This window comes from Sceloporus occidentalis, unplaced genomic scaffold (genome assembly GCF_023333645.1).
Source record: "Sceloporus occidentalis isolate IW3139 unplaced genomic scaffold, rSceOcc1.0.p SCAF_100, whole genome shotgun sequence".
Lineage (NCBI taxonomy): Eukaryota > Metazoa > Chordata > Lepidosauria > Squamata > Phrynosomatidae > Sceloporus > Sceloporus occidentalis.
Genome location: NW_028317080.1, coordinates 2,287,386 through 2,305,184, shown reverse-complemented (window position 1 = coordinate 2,305,184; position 17,799 = coordinate 2,287,386). Strand labels below are relative to the sequence as shown.

Below are 17,799 nucleotides of genomic sequence, written 5' to 3'. Positions count from 1 at the left end.
ACATTTCAAAGAGGGACATCATGCTTCCACAAACACGCAGCAGAGGAACTAAATAAGCTTCTACTGGAAGACTTAAAGGGTTCCATTTTGAAACAGAATATATGATCGTGTTATATAGATGAAGCTCCATGATGACGAACACTCTCTAAATACATTTTATTACATGCGGCTGGATGTATAGTGAATTCAGATGTTAAAAGGATACCGCAAAGTATAGGACGGCAGCGTGCGGGAGATTTATATGTTCTTCGTTATCATAGGTGCCTATTAGATCAGCTTCATCCAGGTGCCCTGCAGGGCGTATGCCTCCTATACCAGTCTAAAACAGGACTGACAGGATAGAGTGCATTTATATTAACCTGAGACATCATGCTGCCTCCTGCAAGACAAGCCAGGCACAGAGTGTCACAGATTACCATCACTCCCAATACTCCTCAGTGCCTAAAGGGGGGTTAGAGGGGTGGATAAGGTAATATATAGTATAAATATATATATACACATATACATATATGTGTGCATATATATATACACACTCGATTTATTTTCTAAACACATTTCTATTCTCTACATTACACATCATTGCGCCATCTGAATGCAGCTATTGCTAAGGTGGACTCATGGCACGTATAGATCTCTCTCCCGAGAGTGAGTTCACAACAAATACATTAACTAGCACGTTTATCGGTAAAAAAAAAATAAAAGTCGATGAATGTCTGTCACCGAGCACTGAGAGGGTTAAAATGGCTATTTCAAGGGCCGCCCCGTTGCAGTAAGGTGAAACGGTCAGTATAGACTATATATTTGTACTATATACGGTCAGTGTAGACTATATATTTGTACTATATACGGTCAGTGTTGACTATATATTTGTACTATATACGGTCAGTATAGACTATATATTTGTACTATATACGGTCAGTGTTGACTATATATTTGTACTATATACGGTCAGTGTTGACTATATATTTGTACTATATACGGTCAGTATAGACTATGTATTTGTACTATATACGGTCGGTATAGACTATGTATTTGCACTATATACGTCAGTATAGACTGACTGTGAGTGTGACTATGCTGTCACATTCCTTCAGCCACACCCACTCCGTCCGAATTTATAGTAGTCTCCTTAGACCACGCCCACTTACCTGTGCCATCTGATCGTTGTGTCCCCGCCCGCTCTAAACCTGACAGCGGCTGCCGTTCCGGAGCTCCCCGCCGCTGAGCCCCCATGTTTCGGGCCGCAGTCAGCCGTCTGTCCGTTCGGGCTCTGCCGGCTGCAGCTGTCGTGTTGCTGCGACAGAAGGAAAACGAGGTGAAAGAGCGACGCGGGAGGAGACCGAGGAGCTGGAGGGTAAAGCATTGGGGTGGGACAAGGGGCAAAAGGGGAGGCGCTGGAAGGAAAGGCGGGGATGTTGCGCAATGTGGTCGCCTGCACGTGAATGTCATTTAATAGCGGGAAAGTCAAACGGTATAGCCAGGCACTTTTTTTTTACTCTTAAAGAGTTGATATATGTTGTAAACATTATATAAAATATGTCAGACTCAGAGATGTAACAAGAAACCACAAGGCGCCAGTGTGAAGATTGCCCCGGCCCACTGACTTCACAAGCAACATGTCCCACAGTGTAACATTTGTCCCCCCAACAGCCTGCCCTTGCCAACTTTGCCCCCCAACAGCCTGCCCTTGCCATCTTTTCCCCTTCAACAGCCTGCCCTTGCCCTCTTTGCCCCCCCAACATCCTGTCTTTGCTCCCCAACAGCCTGCTCTTGCCCTCTTTGCTCCCCAACAGCCTGCTCTTGCCCTCTTTGCCCCCCAACAGCCTGCTCTTGCCCTCTTTGCCCCTCCAACAGTTTGCCAATCCCCTCCACCCTTGCAAAAAAGTATATATTTCACTCGGAGCATTTGGACACTTCTCATGCAACCAGTTGGTCACCAGCCCCTGGCAAAAGGGAGCTGTTGCCTTAATTTTTGTTTCCCCCAAAACTTTCAATACTTTTTGTTAGGATTGTTTGCACAGATTACATTTAACTGCAGAAAAACCCACCAATACATATTCAGCTCCATCTCCAGATTACAGAAATAGACGTTTGGATATATATATATATATTTTTTAATCTACTGGACACTCTACACGACCCGCTCATTCCGCTGCGCAACAGCACACAGAATAAGGCTGAGTAGGCACATAGAAAATAAGGGGTTAAGTGCACTATATACACACACACAGCTAAGATAAAAAAGATACATTTTCACAAGTATGCCAGCCTTTTTTCTCGTACCCCGGCTTTTATGGGCCACAACTCCCCTCACCCTTATCAGCTTGGCTGAGGGTCATGGTAGTTGTAATCCACAACAGCAAGTTCTCAAGAAAAGGTTGGCATCAGCCCATTTCTAAAAAAAAAAAAAAAAAGGTTTTTATTATTTATGTTATTTGCAAGGGGGGGGGTTGTTGTGTATATATACAGTGCCTAGCCTAGGGTCACTGATGCCTGGGTGCAAACAATTTTCTGGCGCCCCCATTTCTTACTCCACCTCTTTGGACCCCCCTGATTTCACCATGTAACATGTCACTCACTTCCCACCTTGCCAGCTTTATCCCCAAACAGCTTGTCTGTGCCATTTTGGGCCCACACATGTAATCCGTGATACCTTTGCCCCCCCCCCCCCCCCCCAGCATTATACAACAGACAGTGGTACAACATATCGCCTATCACTATATACTGTGTCAGACATTGATGGTGATACACCCTAACTCCCATCACTATATACTGAGCCAGACACTGGCGGTGGTACAGCAAAACTCCTATTATCACATGAGTATTTTAATATCAATGTGCTGGACCATTGGTTGAAGCTTTCCTAGTTTTTACACTGAGTAACTGTATTATGTCCAATAATTATACGTTATTAAGGGCCTGTTTAAGTATATAAAAGGACCAGCCAGAAGAAACTATAAACGGTTGGCCTATCAGAATGCGCAATTAAGAATATGAACATTGATTTAATAAACAAATTACATTTTAACTAAGAATCTAAAAACAAACAGAAAACTACCAATGTGCGATCAAGTAAAAAGCCCTGGAACCCAGATTGCATCCACTGGACTTGCACCCAAGTTACAGCTAAATGACATGCTTAGTACCCAGATACAGGACATGCCGCAGCACCCAGTTTGCAGACATAGGACTTGCACCTACATTGCACTCAGAGGACTCGCCCAGCACCCAGATTTGATGGGAACTGCCGCCTCCTCATTATCTCTCTGCTAGATGTTTCTCTTTATTTTATTTCAATATTTTTACTACCCCCTTCTCACTATCTCCCCTCTCCCCTTTTCACTATCATCTTATCTCTTCTCTGCCCTCTGCAGGCTTGACCCGAGACTTAAAGTCTTGTTGCAGGACTGTCCTGTGCAATCGCGACGAACCTAAATCTATCATGATCAGACTTTAAAAGTAACCTTGCCATCTTAACTATGTTTTATAAATTGCTATTTTGGCCCTTCCTGCAGGGTTGGCCCTTCATAATGCAGTGAAGTTGTTTGAGTAGAAACCAAAACTTGCCAGGAAATCCCAGCCATAATTAATAAATGCCAAAGTGTTCCAGGAATCCCCGATGCGGAGAAGTCTCTGTGTCTTCAATACTAAGCATTACCACAAACCAGAACATGGAAGACTCCCCGCAAGTGCAGGCTTTTTTTTAGAGGAAAAGTACATTTTGCACGTTTTTACTGTTTCAGGAAACTCATGTAGAAATCATTGTCGTTACAGAAAGAAACGCATCCGTATTATAACCTGAGCGTGAAGGTGCTGAGAGCCAGAAATATACACGGAGCTGACCTGTGTAAGAAGAGGATTTCTGCATCCCTTTTTCTTTTCAAGTGCCTCCTAAGGCTGCGTTCACTAAAGTCCAATTTTAAGATATTAGGAGCATAACACGTGTAGCGCTGAGGGCAATGTGTATGATCTTGGCCAGTATGTCAATGTACAAATCAAGATCTGGGACCCCAAAATACTCCAGAACCTGTAACCTGTGTGGACATGCTGTAGAAGTCCAATGTGGGATTCGGGCACACACACACAACTTTTGGGTTTCTCCAAATTTATGTTTACAAGATATGAGCTATTTGTGGAATCCATCAGTTGTGTGACCTCAGGGGCTCTAGCGGCACAACCCTTCGGAGTTTACCCTCTGTGCCGTTTTAGTTTTAATTCTGGGTTCCTGAGCTGGTTTTGCCTGGATTTACACCTGAGAAAGATTATACTTCCAATCCATTCTTGGGTTCTCTCCTGACTAAATCTTTTACTGTATTTAACTATTCATTATTTGGGGTCATCTCATCCTTTACTGCAACGGAAGCTAATTGGGGTCAAACCTATTATTTTCAACCTGCTTTACACTCACTTCATCTTCTATTTAGGTGATAATGTTCCTTTAAAATACAAATAAACCATAACCAATGATTCAACTCTGGGGATGTATTGAATTCTATATTAATATAAATTCTATATGGCTTTAGTTTGTATAGCTCCTTTGTTTGTTTTTCTCACTTACATTTTGTTTAAGTGATTTATTACCAATTCAGCTCCATCATCCATTTTCCTTTTATCTCCTCTTTTTTTTAATTTTCCCCCCATGTTTATCATACTCTCTGTTTTCCCTTAAAAGTATCGAAGGCAGACTGCTATGTGCAGTTACGACTTCCCACTGCATCACCGATTGCTTCTAGAACGAAGGTCATCTACAATTCCAGTGACCCTGAATGGAATGAAACTTTTCACTATCGTATTCATGGATCTGTCAAGGTGAGACTATCAGGAATCAAAACCCCAGGCGTCACCTTTGGCTTGTACCCAGGGCCGCCATCAGAGGTACATCCAGTACCCATGTATGGGGTCTGTTACAGACCCCCGCATGATCTTCTACCTGTGTCTAGTGGTGCGCTTATATTACACCTAAAATAAAATTACATCCAGTATTACCAAACACATGGGGATAGTCTTCTCGATGTGATTGGTAATATTGGGTAAGATAAGCAGCCCATTTGTGGTGGGACACCAAGAGGTTTGATCGCCGTCATCTAGGTTGGACGAGGGCGGGATATGTCAGTGGTCATGCCAAAAAAAAGTTTACCTGTGAATTAAAAGTCATGCAACAATCTATATCAAGTAGCTTTTCAGACATATCAGTAATAATATTATTTATTTGTGTGTCATGCATTCTGTATTCCATAGAACATTCTAGAGCTGACTCTGTATGACAGAGATGTTGTGGTGGATGACCACCTCTCTTCGGTTGTCTTCGATGTGGGAAACATTAAGCCTGAGGAAACCATCAGACGAGCCTTCAAGCTTAACACAAAGGTGAGAGGATCGGTGGGAGATAGTTGTGCCTCTGTGAATACCTGTAATGGTTCTGTAAGTTAACTTCCTTCAAAATGTACTTTCCTTGTATGTTTATGACTTCCCCAGAACAAGGAAGTATTAGAAGTGGAGTTTTTCCTCAAGAAAAGGTGAGTATTGTAGAGCTGGTAGAACAATTTCAAGGACAGATGGTTCTTGAAAGCATCAGTAACATCAGATTGGTCATTTTGTTCACAGCCCAGAACCACCCACCCAGATTATCACTAATGGAGTTCTCGTGGTAAGTGGACAAGCCTAAATATATTGTTTTATTACTAATGGTGTTTCAATGTGAGACGCAGGTGATCTTGAAGTCAGTGGGGTCCAGTGTTTAACTTTACCGCTATGGGGGCAGTGTTAGGAGAGCCTGTTTGAAAACATTAAGTGTTACTGCACCTTAAAACTAAAGCTGCCATGATTCTGAGTAAACTATAATAAAACAAAAGTGCCTTTACCACGATGCCCAGCCGACTAGTTGTAGTTCACAATAGGTAAATAAATGCCTTAGTAGATATTAAGTTGGTTGCTTCTTATATGGAGTATTTAAGGAGCCCTCCTGCCCCCGCGCCATGTACAATAGTCATTGGAGGCCATTTGCATGGCTTCTGTCTAATTTTCATCACTGCTTTTCTAAAGCAGGCAATGCAATTCAGTGCACTGCCTGTAACTGCGGCTTAACTAACGTGTATGCGGTAGTTGAACATCCATCATGCGGGTTCAGTAGATGCAGGCAGGGGAGAGCTTGTATTTGGTTCATGCAGAATATAGATACTAAATTAGGAACTGGAGTGCCTATGTAAATCGTTTTATATGACAGGGGTAGGGTGTATGTTTTAAGAAGCCTGAATGAAAAGATAGAGGGGGCATCTCTAACACAATCAATCCTGAAGCCAAAGCAAATAAAACATTGCTCACAGTTAACTAAACGCTGGATATATACATATATTGTTATTTAGTCCCTGCTAATTTACTTTCCTTTGCGGTTATCATATCATCAATATGATTAAGATAACATCACGGGAAAAGAACTGAATCTAGTTTTAACATTTCCCAGGCTCATCCCTGTCTGTGTATTGAAGGAAGAATCCACCAAGGACAAAAGCAACATGGAGAGAAAGGTAGTTTCACTGCTGAATTCACTAGAGAAATTGCAGTGACACTCAGAAGGGGCACTCACACTAACACACACAACCAGACATTTGCACATCACACACATCAGGACACGCACACAGACACTCATCACTAAAACACACACAGACAGTAACATAACTAGACACTCAACACTAACACACATGACACCCAAACACACACACTAACATACCCAAACAAAGACACATGTTTGGGGTGAAGTGATTGAGGAGCAAAGAAAGTGGAAGCTCTAAAGCCCATCTACATATTTAAGTAAATCTCAAGAAACAAGTAAAGATGATCTTCAACCCTTGAACATTCATTTGACTTTCATAACAGAGCACATTTTTTTGACAATTGGTCATTTTCGATTACTCAGGGAATGATTGTCCACCCAGTAGGTCAGGTTTTACCCACTGGACAAAGTTTGATGGAAGTTGCAGACAAGATATTGCGTACATCTTATCCTTTCATATGGACGAAATCTGCATGGTTGGGTATTACGGTAATCGTTGGACTTCCAAAGTGTGATGTTCAGCATCCATACTGGAAGTGAGCGTGTCTATTGGGTCAAAACGGACTTAATTGAATCTAATGCCTTAACATGGACATGTCTCTTATAACCCTTTAGGGGATCGTCTCCTGAAGCTATCGGTGCCTGGTTCTTATGAAAAGCAAATCTGTATCCCGTTTGAAAAATCAGCACCTTGCAACGAGGGAATACCTTTTCTCTTCCATGTGGATAAAGACATGAGCCCACGGCTTGATGTCTACCTGCAGCAGACTCTGCGAATTGGACAGGTGAAGACTGGATGGGGCATTTAAAAGTATGTTAAGACAATATATTGAATGAATAAATAACATAAAGGTTTGATTCTGTGTTTCTTATGAGGATGACCTGGCTCCTGAGCTTGACAAACAGGTCTTGATAGTGGGTGAAGGATCTTTACCAGTTTCATCCCTTCCTGAATGGCAGGAAGAAGAGATAAATCTCCCTTTGTCCAAGGTAAAACAATTCTTTTGGTGTTTAATACATTATTTCAGTTTCCAGGAATAGTTTGTATGCCTATGTCTACTGTTTCACAAAATCCACTTTTTCTTTTGGTTGCAGGACCAAAAGCTTGGGATGAATTTGAAAACAGAGGAGCTGTGAGTTTAAGGATACACAATTCCTGGTTGACTTTAATTGTGGGTTTGTAGTATAGTACATTAGACTTGTGCGTTCGTTTTTGTACAAAGTTTATTTTATATTTGCCTGTTTTGTGCATTGAAAATCAATGAAAAGGAGGGCGATCTCTGACGACACTGACAAAACTGAATTGCAAAAGGGATGAAAATTTGTCATGATTCGTCCATTTGTTGCCACGTGTAGCCGCCATTACAAGCCGTATTGGCACTCTATTGATGATGTAAAGTAGGTGAGCCTTTGTGGAGCTGTGATTGATGGGTCCAACAAACTGTGGGAGTTTTTCCTTTTTTTCCCCTCTGGCCAATCAGCATGTCTAATATACATCATCACCAACCCACATACATGTACAAATACATTTAACACATTTTTTACATGTAAATGAGCTTTTATTATTGCAAAAATTTCCCGGATTTGCAGTTTTTTTTTCTTATTTTCGAGGTCAGCTCCCAGGAGCTTGATGTGCGTCTTGGTTTTGATCTGTCTAAAGGGGAGAAAACCTTTCTTGAGAAGAGAAAGGTAGTCGCCTCCCAATGCCTTGGAAAGGCTCTACAGCTGAGCAGAATCCCTAAAACAGAAGAGGTGAGATATCCAATTACATTGAAATCAATCGCTTAAAATGGCTCCAAAGTTTAATTCTACTTTTTTAGATTGTAACATTGGAACATGACAATGTCGATAGGTTTATTAAACTTGTTTTAGTTGATAACAGCAGTTATTGAGATGAGTGTTTTGGGTATTTAAAAATACAGAGATGGTGACATTGCGTACATCCCAAATGTCCCTTTTTAGGTTGGACATTCCCTTGTTGCTTCCTGAATTCCCCTGTCCCTCTTTACACGCCTGAATGTTCTTCTTTTCTAGGAGAACATTGGTTGTGATGCTTAATGCTAGGGAGTACTGTGATACACTTATATCCCATTTACTCTATGGATGACTATGCCTAGGGGGTACGCCATGCATCTGTTCCAGTTGTAGACATTTCCATTTGTTTTCCTGTAGGATTTCAATTGTATTATAGTTTTAAATTGTTTTATCATTTAAATAAAAACTAGTATGATGCAGTAGTTTGTAGCGTGGATAGCTAATGTAAATTCCACCCTTATAATTATAAGATGTTTTATTATTTTTTTTACTTCATTTGGACTTGTATGACCAGATCATGTCTGTCTAAGAAACATATTGTCAGCAGATATATCTCTACTCTTAGGTTCCAGTGATTGCTGTACTGGGTTCAGGAGGAGGAACTCGAGCGATGACCTCGTTCTATGGAAGCCTGTTAGGACTTCAGGATCTGAACATACTGCACAGTGTCACATATATCTCTGGGGTGTCGGGATCAACATGGTATGGTCGGAAAATGCAGAACGTGTGTACAGTTACAGGCTTGACCACAATATGTTGCGTTAGCAACAATATCATAGCGGTTATTGTCCTTATATGTTTAGGTGTATGTCTACGCTTTATGAGGACCCTGACTGGTCACAGAAGGACCTCAGAGATCCGATTAGCAAGGCGAGAAACTTTGTAACAGCCAGCAAGGCAGGAGCGTTCTCACCCGAGCGGCTGCGACACTGTACACAGGAGCTTATGGCCATGGAGAAAGATGGCTATAATGTCAACTTCACTGACCTGTGGGGCCTTGTAATTGAATACTTCCTGCATCAGAAGGTATATCAGCCAGGGTGCACTGGCAACACCTTTACAGCAATATAGGTCATTGGTGAGAGCCCATTTTAGAATACTGTGTCTGTTTCCCGAGAACATGTCTTTGGAAGAACATAATCTAAATTATAAAAATACACAAGGAGTTATTAAAATGGGAATATCTGAAAAGATTGGGGTGAATAAATATTGGGTAATTCATAGCTATTATATACAGTAACTACATACCTCCTTGTGTTATATCTCCATGAAATATAATGTGTTCTAGGATAACCCGGCCAAACTGTCAGACCAGCAGCAGTGCGTATCGAGAGCTCAGAACCCTTACCCCGTCTATGCTGGAGTCAATGTCCGAGTGAACATTAGTGGTGGAGAATTTGCAGGTGAATCACAGGACCTAAAATTTGGGGAAATGCTGGAAGCAGAAATTGTAACATAGATTCTCAATAGGTTTACAACTAAAAGTGGATACACTTAGTACTTGTTTGCCTTAAAAACGTTGGGAAGGTGTTTCGCCAATATTTTTGTGATGAATAAGCTGAGGTCTGCAAGCATGATCAAACATGACCTTTAAGAGCATATTGCAGGTCAATATATGTTTTGCTCTACAACATGTTGCTTATTTCTTGTGAAATGGAGTGCTTCTTAGAATGTATCTGTAGCTCTGTATAATTTATGACAATGCTAATATCCGCGGGGAAAAAATAACCAGCTGTGACTGCAATATAAAGTCTGCAAACATAATTGGGATGTTCTTTTTACTGATTTCTAATGCTTTTAATACAGTTACCCTCTTTAGCTGATCATTTCTTGTGTTTCATTAGAATGGTGTGAGTTTACACCCCATGAGGTCGGATTCCGGAAATACGGAGCCTTTGTGCGCGCGGAGGATTTTGGAAGCGAGTTCTTCATGGGGCATCTCGTTAAAAAAAGAAAAGAACCTAAAATCTGTTTCCTACAAGGTGAGCGCGTTAAAAAATGGGTCTATGTGCATTTACTGGGAAATACCACCCGCATTATGCACACATCCCACAATGGAAGCTGACTGCTCCTCCAATAATCTCCACTTTTATGTGCATTTAGGAAAACACATGTTGATTCTTGGGTTTTGGGATGGTGGTTCTGTATAAAGATCCGTTCTGGTGCAAAGTGGCAAAAATGCAGGAATGATTCTCTGGTTCATATAGTGATTACACATTTTCTACCAATTCCCACCATATACACAGCCTCTCTGTATTGAAAGGATGCACACAAAATTGATGATATCCTTTATTTATTCATAATCAAGTGTGATGTTATGGTTGTTTGGCCTTGGGTACTTTATTAGTTTTCTGCAACACCGTTTTGTATTTCATTATCATAGACATTACCAAGGATTCTTTTCTGGATCTGTGGATGGGTTGTGTCTCCATGCGTTATTTCACCCATGTCATACTTGGGTTTTGCCCTGTTCCTCACCCTTAACTGCAGCTACATCCAAGCGTGATTGTGCCAGCTCCCCTTGGCTCACGCGTGGCAAAGGAGGTAGACCTAGCGAGATCTCATTTATGGATAATTGCTTTTAATTAAAATATATACTTGCATTACTTACACTAAAATGTTATGCAAATAAACATTAAAAGAATTGTCATTCTATACTTTCCTCTAAAGGTTTTATCATTTCAAAATAACACACAAACTTTAAAAGATTTATTTTAGGTTTCTATGGCAACATACCATCACTGTGTCACGTGATAATTAGGTGTTTCTGGCAAATATGTACTTCATTAAAATTTCTCTGGAAAGGGTTTAGGGTATTCATATTATGGAAGCCACTGTCTGCATTATGCACTTGACTAAAGAAGTGTCAAAAAGAACATTTATGCAATAATATTTTTGCAGGTGTTTGGGGCAGTGCATTTGCTGCAAATCTCGATGAGATATGGGCTCGGGCTGCTGGCACGGGAATTCGCTGGCTCAACTCTTTGACGGATGTCATAAAAGTAATAGGTATGGATGCATCTATTATGTGGGGAAAAATACTTTTTTTACTTTTTTTATTTTATTCTCTTTATATAAACAGTGTAAAGAAGCCAGAAAAGAGTAGATTAGAGGGTGACTGGTTAGGAAAAAACTAGCGTACACATGATACATACGCGCTAGCGTACACATGATACATACGCGCTAGCGTACACATGATACATACGCGCTAGCGTACACATGATACATACGCGCTAATGTACACATGATACATACGCAGTATAACCTCTCATCATGGGTGCCCACAGAAATGTTTTCTTGCCCCCTATTGCAGAAGCTCATATCTCTTACACTTATGTACCGAACAAATTACCTCTTAATGAATACTGTTTGGTTGTTAATGGCATATTTATTTTTTTCCCCAAATGCAAAATTTTTATCCTGTTTGGAAATTCTTATTTTTCATTTTTGTATGCGTTGTTAACTTCTCTGGCATTATAAATGTTTGTCTGATTGATTGTTGATAATAACAAAGCATAAAACGCCCTTTTTATTGTTTCAGATGACTGTCGTAAATTACACTTCCGGGATTTTCGCCTATAGACTCGCCTGGTGATGCCAGGGGGAATCGTGTCAAGCATATTCCAGGAGTTCTTTAAGTCTCGATTTACTGCTGCTGAGCTATATAATTTCACACGAGGTCTTTATCTCTACAAGAACTATGTCGGAGTCAGAGAGTTTGTGGCATGGAAAGGTAAATATTTCACAGCCGTTAACTGGATTTTCAATAATATTAATATTCTTTGTAGTAAATGATATCCTTCAGTTACCAAGCATATTCACAGAGTTTACGTATTTTATGTTAAAAATACCATCTGAATGGGGACCCAGTGTTGAAATCTTTATTTATTTATTTTTCTTCTCCGTGATTATTTTTTTTTTCGAATGTTCTTGGTGGTACAAATACTATCTAGGCTTTTTAAACTAAAAATAAAAATGTATTTTATGTACCAAAGTCACAGAGGATGTTGTTTTTGTTTTTAATCTGCCAATGATAAGTCACATAGGCCAGCTGATAAATTGATTCATCTGATTAACAGACTTAGTCTTAAAATAACACGTATTTCTCTGTAGAAATGTCGTAACATATTTTTTTCCCTTAGGGAATCACCTGGATGCTTTCCCTAATCAGCTAACTCCAATGGAGGAAAATCTGTACTTAGTTGATGGTGGCTTCTCTATTAACTCCCCTTTCCCACTTGTACTGCAGCCAGAAAGAGATGTTGATGTTATTTTATCTTTCAATTACTCTTGGGATGCCCCATTTCAGGTGAGTTCCAAAGAATGGAAGTCTTATGCTATGTAAAGAAGGCACTTTATTCAACTGAGGTTAAACCAGGAAAAAAATGGTCCCAATGTCAGAATTATATGTGTTGTTGCAGCAAGCATATAGTGCATTAAACAATTGTTCTCGGTGCTAATTTTTCACTTTTCTTTTGTTCTTCTGAACATCAGGTCCTGGACCTCACCAAACAATACTGCAGAGAGAGGGGCATCCCATTCCCCGATATAACCATAAGTGAGGAGGATGAGAAACGCCCAAAGGAGTGTTACGTTTTCATGGATAAGGACAACTCTGCATGCCCCATAGTGCTTCACTTCCCAATGGTCAACAACACATTTCGTAAATTCAAAGCACCAGGTATCGCTCCTTTTTGCTATAGTATAATATATGCCCCATTAGTGCTGGTAACATTCAGTTGAGATGATATATGATGTGATCCTTACTAGAGCAGTGTTTTCCGTATTAAAATGGCCATTGACCATTTGGGCAGAGGCATCATTAGCTGAGGAAGCAAAAAACACAAAATACAAAGCTTAATTTATTGTAAAATTTCATGGAAAAAAGAGAAAACAATCCCACACCAATTAATATTATATGTGATAATGTTTTGGGGCTAACACACATAGTGTGATGCAGTGCCGTATTTGGTGGGGGCAGGGTATGCCGTTCATCAGGGGGGTGCCACACTGTCACAGAGAGGTCCCAAGTCTTGAGGAAATTCCCTCTCTCTCTCAATGTTGTCTGTCCACCGCTTCTGCGCCCCTGTCTCCATTCCCACAGCTCTGTTTCTTCTCTTGTCTCATCTTCTTCCTTCTGTCATCTCTTTTCATCTTCTCTCGAGTGTGAGTTCCGTCCGCCTGGCCTCCCAAAGTACTTCCGCAAAAGTATAAGTGTAAGAGTGAGTGAGTATGCGGATGTTTTTATGTTTTAAAGTGGGGGTTGCCAAATATACTTATGTCAGATATGTGCAGAAATGACTACTTGATTGCATGGTTATTACAATAAACTGAACGGCATGGTGAGGAGATGCTCCGTCTACTGAAGGAGGTAGAAATAGTTGTTTACGCGGTCTCACTAATTTATTTGTCTCATTTTTCTCCCTCACAGGGATTGTTCGTGAGACAGAAGAGGAAATAAGCAATGGTGACTTTTCTCTAACTGAAAAGGACTCGCCATTCCGGACAAAGAATTTCACTTATGAGCCAAATAACTTTGACCAGCTAATAGAAGTAAATAGGTATAATGTACTAAACAACAAGGATCAAATTTTGGGTGCCCTTACGGCTGCTTTGGCACATAGAAAACATAAAGCAACCAGGAGATATTCTAAAAAATAATACATATTTAAAGAAGTGCCTTCATCATCTGGCACTCTCTCCATTCTCCTAAACAATGGATAACTTAAAAAAAAAAAAGAGATTGCTTAACAGGGAGGCAAAATTATGTAGCTGATGGAAACGGGAAGTTAAGATCGCTGCTCCCGTGGTACATACTTTGGTCCATTTCGCTGATATATATTACATGTTTCAATTGGTACACATTAATAATTTGGTGTTTTTATTGTACTGAGCTGTAAAATGTAGTATTTGGGAAAAGTGTCTTTTTTTTGGTTCATCTCCTGCACACCAATATTTTACTTAAATTTTTACTGTTGCATAAGACTGTTTCTTATCTGTATACTTTGGTTTCAATAATCAAAAACATTTAATTTGATACATACATATTTGTAAAATAAATTCTCAGATATTTATTAAAGGGAAAAGAATTAAGGTTGATATGAAAGTGGATTACGGAAAAAAAGGACAGTCTAATGTTCAGAATGTTCTACCTTTTAAATTTTTATTTGTTTTGGTGATTTACTACAGGCACATTAGCAATATGACTAAAATAAACACATTTAATAAGCAAGTATGCTTTCTCTTTCATCATTGATGAAATCACAAATTTGGAAATTATGAATCATTTATGTATTAATACACTAAGTAGATTTATTGGTAGACATGCATGCACTGGCATAACTACAGGGGCCCGGAACGACCTCTGTGACCTCTTCTTCCTGTCTTCTTGTACCGGTTCAAAATTGTTAAGAAAGGGACTGATTCAACTCGGAAGGGCCCTTTCTAAGCTATTTTGAACCGGTTTAGGGAGACAGGAACATATCTGGGTTGTCACGTCACCCCGCAGTGAAACCAAGGCTGCTTGCACACTGTGGGAGATGCAGTGGCGATTCTAGAAACAATATATAGGGGGGGCACACAAGATACCACAGTCAAACGGGGGGGGGGGCAATAATAATTTCCACCATTAAATCATACCACTGAAAACTAACACACACACCAGGACAGGCTCTGCCACACTGACACACACACACGACAGCCCCCTCCCTTTATTATTTTTTTTATGTGATGGCCCCATCGTATATACGTGTTGGACATGTATTTTTAACTACATAATGAGTACTTATCTCTTTGAAGTTAAGACTATGATTGAAACATGATTTCAAAATTACAGCTGAACTGGCAGTTTCATGATTAGACTTTGCTGCCGATATATAAAAATATTAGATCCTGCTGCTGATATATAGATCAACACATTAACACACAAACCCAGCTTTGCATGTATAGATCAATTGGAATTAACTTGTGATCTCAGCACTGAAGGTATACATCAAATAAACAGAATCAGACATACAAATCCTGTATTTGCAGGTATACATAAATAATGTATGGAAACATAGCATAGCAGATATGGAACTACAGAATAACACAAAAACCCAGCTTTGCAGGTATAGATCAATTGGAATTCGTAAATATTCCAAATTTGGGCGGAGGGGGGACAACAGGGGGGCAAGGAATAAGCTAGGGGGCGACGCCACTGGGGAGGTGGGATGTATATGTATGTATGTATATATGTATATGTATGTATGTATGTACACTGTGGTCAAAAAGAGATGGACATGGTCGGCAACAATACTCATATAGGCTATCGCATATAAACAATGCTCAATTGTCCCTGCCCCCCCCCCATTATCTACCCTTCCTCTCTCTCCCTATTATCTACCCTTACCCCCCCCTTGTACTTACCTTTCAGCAGTCCTGCGGCGAGTCTCCCTGTTCGGTCTCGGTGCCGGCTTGTAATGCTGAGCGCCGGAAATGAGGTAATCTTCCGGCACTCAGCATTACAAGCCAGCACCCAGACCGAACAGGGAGACTAGCCGCAGAGGAGAGAGAGAGGGGCGCCGAGCGGGTACTGACAGCTTGGTAAGCGAAAACCACTCGGCGCCCCTTTCTCTCTCTTTCGCTTTAAAAAGGGCTTGGGGCTCCATTATCGGGCCGGCCCTGGTCTTCTGGTGCCCATCTGCTTCAAGGTTCAACGTGTTGTGCATTCAGAGATGGTATTCTGCATACCTTGGTTGTAATGAGTGGTTATTTGAGTTACTCTTGCCTTCTGTCATCTCGAACCGGTCTGCCCATTCTCCTCTGACCTCAATAAGGCATTTTCATCCACACAACAAAAGAAGGGATTCTCTACAGTAAGGACAATAAAGGTATGGAATTCACTGCCAAGGGAGGTGGTGTTATCACATACATTAGTCGCCTTCAAAAGTTTCAAAAGGGGTCTGGATATTTTTTTTTTAGAAAGGCATGACATACAGGGCTATAAATAGAATAAACATTTTAGAGCTTCGTGATCCAAGGAGAAATCCAATTGCCTTTTGGAGTCAAGAAGTAATTTTCCCACCTGATGGCAGAATTCGAAGTAGCTTAATTGGTATTTTTTTTGCCATCTTTTGGATGAACAGTAGGAAGGTAAGGTAGAAGGTTTGAACTTGATGGATTTAGGTATTTTTTCAACCTTATGTACTATGTAACTTCCACTCACTAAATACTTCTCTTTTTGGACCATTCTCTGTAAACCCTAGAGATGGTTGTGCATGAAATACCTAGTAGATCATCAGTTTCTGAAATACTCAGACCAGCCCATCTGGCACCACGCCACTTTCAAAGTCACTGGAATCCCCTTTCTTTCCCGTTCTGATGCTCGGTTTGAACATCAGCCTAAATGCATTGAGTTCCTACCATGTAATAACAAGCAATTGAACCGGTGTGCGTAATAAAGTGGCTAGTGAGATTTATATATATATATAATACATACATACACACTCCCTTTTGCTTCCTGCAGATCAACATAACACAATAAGTCTAGCTGTGTAATCAGCAAACCTACAGTGACCCACTCCTGGTAATACATTCTGGTAATGAAAACTGCACCAACTACAAATACATATACACCGCCTCCACCAGTCTTTGCCCAATGGCTTCCTATTCTTCCTTGGATGCAACCCACCAGTCCTTCACTGTTGGTGCATAAGTTCCCTGGTGGGTGGATGTCTGTTTGGTGCATAAGTTCCCTGGTGGGTGGATGTCTGGTTGGTGCATAAGTTCCCTGGTGGGTGCATAAATTCCCTGGTGGGTGGATGTCTGGTTGGTGCATAAGTTCCCTAGTGGGTGGATGTCTGGTTGGTGCATAAGTTGCCAGGTGGGTGCATAAGTTCCCTGGTGGGTGGTTGTCTGGTTGGTGCATAAGTTCCATGGTCTGTGCATAAGTTCCCTGGTTGGTGCACAAGTTCCCTGGTGGGTGGAAGTCAGCTTGGTGCATAGGTTCCCTGGTTGGTGCATAAGTTCCCTGGTGGGTGGTAGTCTGGTTGGTGCATAAGTTCCATGGTTGGTGCATAAGTTCCCTGGTTGGTGCACAAGTTCCCTGGTGGGTGCATAACTTCCCTGGTGGGTGGATGTCTGGTTGGTGCATAAGTTCCCTGGTGGGTGGTTGTCTGGTTGGTGCATTAGTTCCATGGTTGGTGCATAAGTTCCCTGGTTGGTGCACAAGTTCCCTGGTGGGTGGATGTCTGGTTGGTGCATAAGTTCCCTGGTGGGTGGATGTCTGGTTGGTGCATATATGTACGTATATATGTATATATGTATGTATATATATATATATACCGTATTGGCTCGAATATAGGCCGCACTTTTTCCCCCCACTTTAAGTCTTTAAAGTGGGGGTGCGGCCTATATTCGGGGTCTAGCGCCCGACGCCCGGGACATGCAGTTCC

The 17,799-nt window shown here is 40.9% G+C and overlaps 1 pseudogene; it reads left to right on the top strand.

Annotated features, from left to right (window-relative positions):
* Positions 1-1,231: 1,231 nt before the first annotated feature.
* LOC149284050 (cytosolic phospholipase A2 zeta-like) lies at positions 1,232-14,026 on the top strand (annotated as a pseudogene).
* The last annotated feature ends 3,773 nt before the right edge of the window (positions 14,027-17,799 follow it).